A 5,883-nucleotide genomic window follows, 5' to 3' on the forward strand; every position below is an offset into this window, starting at 1 on the left:
AATAGTTATTTTATTCATAAAACAATGTATATCATTACAAACAACGAGACTTGGGGAGAATTAGAACACCAATCCCAACAAAGACTCCATCGCAAATCCGTCTAGTCGGTCATGTTCCAGATCTTGCACATTAAATTGGTCCAGATCCCGCGCATTCAGAACTCCGTTGCAGCTCTATCTAGCCAGTCCGTTGCATCCACGCCACCATCCGTTGTAGATCTGATGAGCTCCGTGTTTAGTCTATTGATTCTACCAAGCCGAGTCGCCCAGGTCTGCCTTCCCGGAACATACTAAAATTTTCTTACAAGATTACCGCGACCACCGAGACATACTTCCAAGTTTCGATCTTTTAAACCTAATCCTGGCTCTATTTCTGCTATTGTTGCTGCCTCTTCTATTGACTCAAAACCTTCCCTGTCTATTTTTCAAATGAGTGACTTACAAGACTTGTTTAAACAGATGATTTCATCCAATTCCTCCACGTTTACAGTCTCCCTAGGTAATAGATGGCTTCTTGATTTTGCTTGTTGTAACCATATAACGTCCGATTTTTCTCTTCCGATTGCACCCACTCCTGCCAAATCCCTTCCTCTTATTTATGTTACTAATGGTAATTGTATGACCATATCCTATGCTAGCTCCATTGACACTTCCCTATTTCAAATTTCCAATGCTTATTCTGTTTCAAATTTATCCTTTAATCTTGTCTCCGTTGAACAATTGTGTGACCTTGGTTTAACTATGTCTTTTTCTTCAACTAGGTATCAGGTTCAGGATCTGAAGACGGGACAGACAATTGGTACGGGCCACAAAGTGGGAAGATTGTTTGAGCTCACATCTCTTCGGCTTCCTGTTTGTTCTCTTTCTGCCCCTGTCACCGACTCTACTATCTATCAGTGACATCTCCGTCTCGTCATGCTTCTTCCGAAAAACTCCATCATTTATTCTCTAGTCACATTTTGAATAATATTTCTAAGTTTGTATCTTTTGATTATTTGAATTGCAAACTTGCAAAACAACCCGCATTGTCTTTTTCTCAGTCTAGCTCTATAAGCGATAATTCTTTTGACTTAATTCACTTTGATATTTGGGGACCCGCTCCTATTTCCACTGTCATTGGGTATCGCAACTTTGTTTTATTCATTGATGATTACTCTCGGTTTACCTAGATATATTTCCTTAAACACCGCTCTTCCTTGTCTTAAATATATATTGATTTTGCTAATATGGTTCACACTTAGTTTTCTTGCACAATCAAGGTTCTTTGTAAAGATAACGCCTTGGAATATAAGGACTCCAGACTCCTTTCCTTTATTACCCAGCAAGGCGTTCTTGTTTAATGCTCTTGTCCTCATACCTCTCAACAGAATGGGCGAGCGAAGCGGAAACATCGTCACATCCTAAACTCCATCTGGGCTCAACTTCTGTCTGCCTTCTGCCATACAAAGTTTTAGGGTGAAGCCGCTCTGACCTCTATCTACACAATCAATCGTCTTCTTTCATTTGTTCTTACCAATGCTTCTCCATTTGAACACTTATATGGTATTTCTCCTAAGTACTCTAACCTCAAGGTCTTTAGTTGTGCATGTTTTGTACTTTTTTACCCTCATGAACATACCAAATTAGAACCACGTGCGCTAAGAAGCACAGACACAGATATAGATACGGATACATGATACGGATACCATACGATACGGCGATACGTTAATTTCTAAAAAAATTAAGATACAGATATGTTGAAGATACGTTATGTGTGTGTGTGTGTGTGTGTGTGTGATGTCTAATTAATTGGTGTGTGTATAATGTCTAATTAATTGCTATAATACTTATATTACGTTAGATTAAAGTAGATTCAAGAAGAGAGTGAAAACTTGAAAAAAAAATCTAGTAAAGTCGAGTGACTGTTGAGCGACTAGAGTAGACGGTAGGAAAGAAGTAGAAGATGAAGATGAAGTTGAGGATGAAGGGGGTGTGAATCATGATTTAAATAGTGAGAGAGAAGGGAAGAATGAAGATTTAATTACGTTTTGGATTTTTTTTTTCAATTTTTTTTTTATGTTTTTATCATTTTTAATTTATTTTGTTTTGGATTGCTCAATTTAAGTGAACTTTTATCTTTGGAAGTGATTTTAAAATAATTGAAATCACTTTTGTTATTTTCAAAATCATCGTGAAACAGGTTTAATCCTTCAAAACTAATTTTGACGATATGAAAATTGCATTTAAAAGTGTAAAATTGAAAAATAAATTAATTTTGAGTAATTAAAAGTGTGTTTTCGAGTGATTTTAAAAATGAAAAAAGTGATTTTTGATGATTTTAAAATCACTCCTAAACATGCACTAAAGTAAAATGGGTTATGGGTTGGGTTTTTCAAGTGGGTGGGCTTAAATTTGACAAAAAAAAAAATTGACCCACGTATTCTCTTCACGTATCTGGAAGTAGATACGTGTATTTAAAAATTAAAAATAAAAATAAAAAAAATTAGATACTTCAAATCACGTATCAGAAACGTATCTAGACGTATTCATATCTGATACCAATTCTCTACACAATTAGAAGTATTTGTGCTTCCAGCACGTGCGCATCTCTGTTGCTTTCTTGGCTATGGAACTGAATAAAAAGGTTTTCGTTGTTGGGTCCCTTTTTCTAACAGATTGTGCATCTCTCACCATGTCACTTTTTGGGACCACACTATGTTCTCTAGTCTTTCAACCTTTCATGATTCTCTCTTAAGTCCTCTTCCCTATGTTTCTAACGGTTCATTTGGTCTTTTCCTTTCTTCTGTATCTTCTGATGATTCTAAGATTGAACAGTCTGTGCCTATCTCTGTTGACCTTGATCAGCCTTCTGTCTCACCTGTGGAATCTAGACCTGTTCATGACCCTGCTTCTTCTGTTTGACACTCCATTAGGGTAAGGCACCTCCTACTCAACTTTGAGATTTTCACTGTTTTCTATTATCAGTTACTTAGTTAAATATATCTCTTTTCGTGACGTAAATATTAATCCTCTGTGGTAGTAAGCTATAAGAGAAGAACTTTAGGCTCTCGACAAAATACACACATGGGAATACGTTGACTTACCCCTGGAAAGAAACCCATTGGTTGCAAATGGATCTACAAGATCAAGACTCACTCTGACGATTGGTAGCAAAAGGATATTCTTAATAGTATGGGATCGATTACGAAGAGACCTTTGCACCTGTGGCACAAATGAATCTGTTTGGTGTCTCTTAGCAGTTGTTGCAGCTAAATAGTGGCCACTTTTTCAAATGGATGTCAAGAACGCCTTCCTTAATGGGGCCTTATCTCAGGAAGTGTATATGCAACCGCCCCCAAGTATTTCTTTTCCATCCCAAAAGGTATGCCTCCTCCGACGAGCATTGTAAAACTTGAACTTGGGACCCTCATGTAAAGCATTTATATCTTGTAAACAAACCATGAAACTGAACCGAACATATGGTTCGGTTCGATTTCAGAAAAAATACTTTCTAAAATTTTCAGTTCGGTTCGGTTTGAGCCCCACCAAACAAAACCGAACCATGAGCACCTCTATTCCTTGTCACATAGTTTGTTGTTTGTGATATTGTTATTTGACTACAATTTGACTGTAATTTGATTATATTCTAATGGAAATGTATTCAATCCATATAGTAAAAACAAATGTCAAACAACTTCAAAATCAAAATGCAATATGATAATACCAATGTCATTCATATACTAAAAAAAACTCCAAAATCCATATACTAAAAAACTTCAAATTCTTTAAAAGATGTTCCATACAAACATAATATTGAGCTGATGAAAACATATTGAAAACAACTTTTAAAATGCTTTATCAGAAACAATAACTAATCTATCTCGATCCTTGAAACAAACTTTTAACGTCTAAAAAAACCAGTTCGAAGAGCGTCATTTTCTGAATCTACTATGCTGAAAACAAGAGGAAAAGTTTCACTATTACAATCCATCGTTGAGGTAGTCAGTAATATTCCAGGATATTTACACTTCAAAAATGTCCCATCAATAGAAATATTCGGTCTACAATATCTCCAACCGTCAATTGATGACCCTTTAGCCATGAAGCAATATTTAAAATGTTCGTTTAAATCCAATTCATATTCAGTAAATGACCTACAAAAAAATAGATAAAGAAATAACTTATTATAAATGTATGTGCAATTTGTTAGCTAATTACTAAATAATTCTTAACTGATTACTATATAATCAGTTGACTGATATACCAATAATAGATATATAAGTCAACTAATTACTAACTTATAAGTATAAAATCAATCAATGACATAACAAAATAAGTGAAAAAACAAATCTGGATTCATTTCTTTTAAGTTCAAGAACTTAGGAATCAAAGCATAAGAATCATCCACATATATAATACTAATTATGGTAATTAGACAGTAATCAAATATTAATTAGATAGTCATCAATTGACAATAAAATAGAAATCACAAGGTATTTAATATCTGACAATCAGATTGCAATTAGATGTATATCAAATAGAAATCAGGTAGCAAATAGATGACATTTAGATATAAATCATCTTAGTGGAATAGAATTTAGAAAAAATGAAGTGAAAAGAGAACACAAAACAATCAAAGAACATTAGAAGAATAAGAACACAAACTGAAGCACAAAATCTGTAAACAGAGAAATTGAACACAAACTGAAACACAAACTACAAATAATCTTCAACCAAGAATGAATTTTTTTAAGAAAAACAATCAAATAGACTATCTAGTCTTTAAAAGATACATCAAACAAAAACTAAACATAAAATCAAATGAAAATTGATGATGAAAACAAGAAAAATCAAACTACAAGTGAGAATGAACTTCAAGGAAACAATCAAACAAACTTTCATCTCAAACAAATAAAGCAAACACAAACCGTGAACAAACATTCCTACAACTATCCTAAATCTAAACCACTCAAAGACTGATTTCGAAATTAAAATTTTTAACACGCAATTGTGAATAAGAAGGAGAGGACGAACTTCAAGCCAAACAATCAAACACAAACAGTGAACAAAATGTAAAAACAAGGGATTTGCTTCAAGAATTCTCCAATTAATGCAGCCAAAATCAGAAGAAATCTTCAACAATGAATGACACGATGGAGAAAACTAATGAATCAAAATAATTTTGAAAGTGATTTTAGGAAAAAAATCGAAATCAAGGGAGAAACGTTGAAGGAAAGAAAAGGGAGAATCACTTTTTAACGAGGACAGTTTTGGAATAAGAAAAAAATATAATATAATATCCCTAAAAACGTGATTTTCCTTTTTAATATTTTGACATATTGATAATATTTTAAAAGTTAATGACATAAATGCTAAAATATAATATGAATTTGACACCCGATGCAATTCCCCTAATTAATTTACCGAATTAAATATCTCACATTTAATTAAATATTTCAATCTTATTCAAATATATATCTCTCTCATGACCTATAATTTTAACATGAATCTCGTTCATATTAACTTTTAATCTATAGTTCTAATATAAACCTAATTTATATTATTTTAATATGAATCTAATCCATATTAATTATTATTTGAATCTTATTCAAATGCAATAAATCTCGGGAGATTTTCAAAAATAGAAAAATAAGGAAAATTATTTACACAAAATAGAAAAATTTTAATCTTCTTTGATAGACGCTGACAAAAATCTATTAGTGTCTGGTGTTTTTTTTTTATTTCTGTAAATAGTTTGACATGTTTTTATCTATGAAAATTTCCTATAAATATTCTTTTCTATATAGTTTAATTTTGAATTTTACTCAAAAATAACTTTATGTAATTAATATTATTTCGTTCATTAATTTAAACAATTCAAATTCTTTCAAAACTATTGGTTCT

The sequence above is a fragment of the Benincasa hispida genome, chromosome 8 (assembly GCF_009727055.1).
Source record: "Benincasa hispida cultivar B227 chromosome 8, ASM972705v1, whole genome shotgun sequence".
Lineage (NCBI taxonomy): Eukaryota > Viridiplantae > Streptophyta > Magnoliopsida > Cucurbitales > Cucurbitaceae > Benincasa > Benincasa hispida.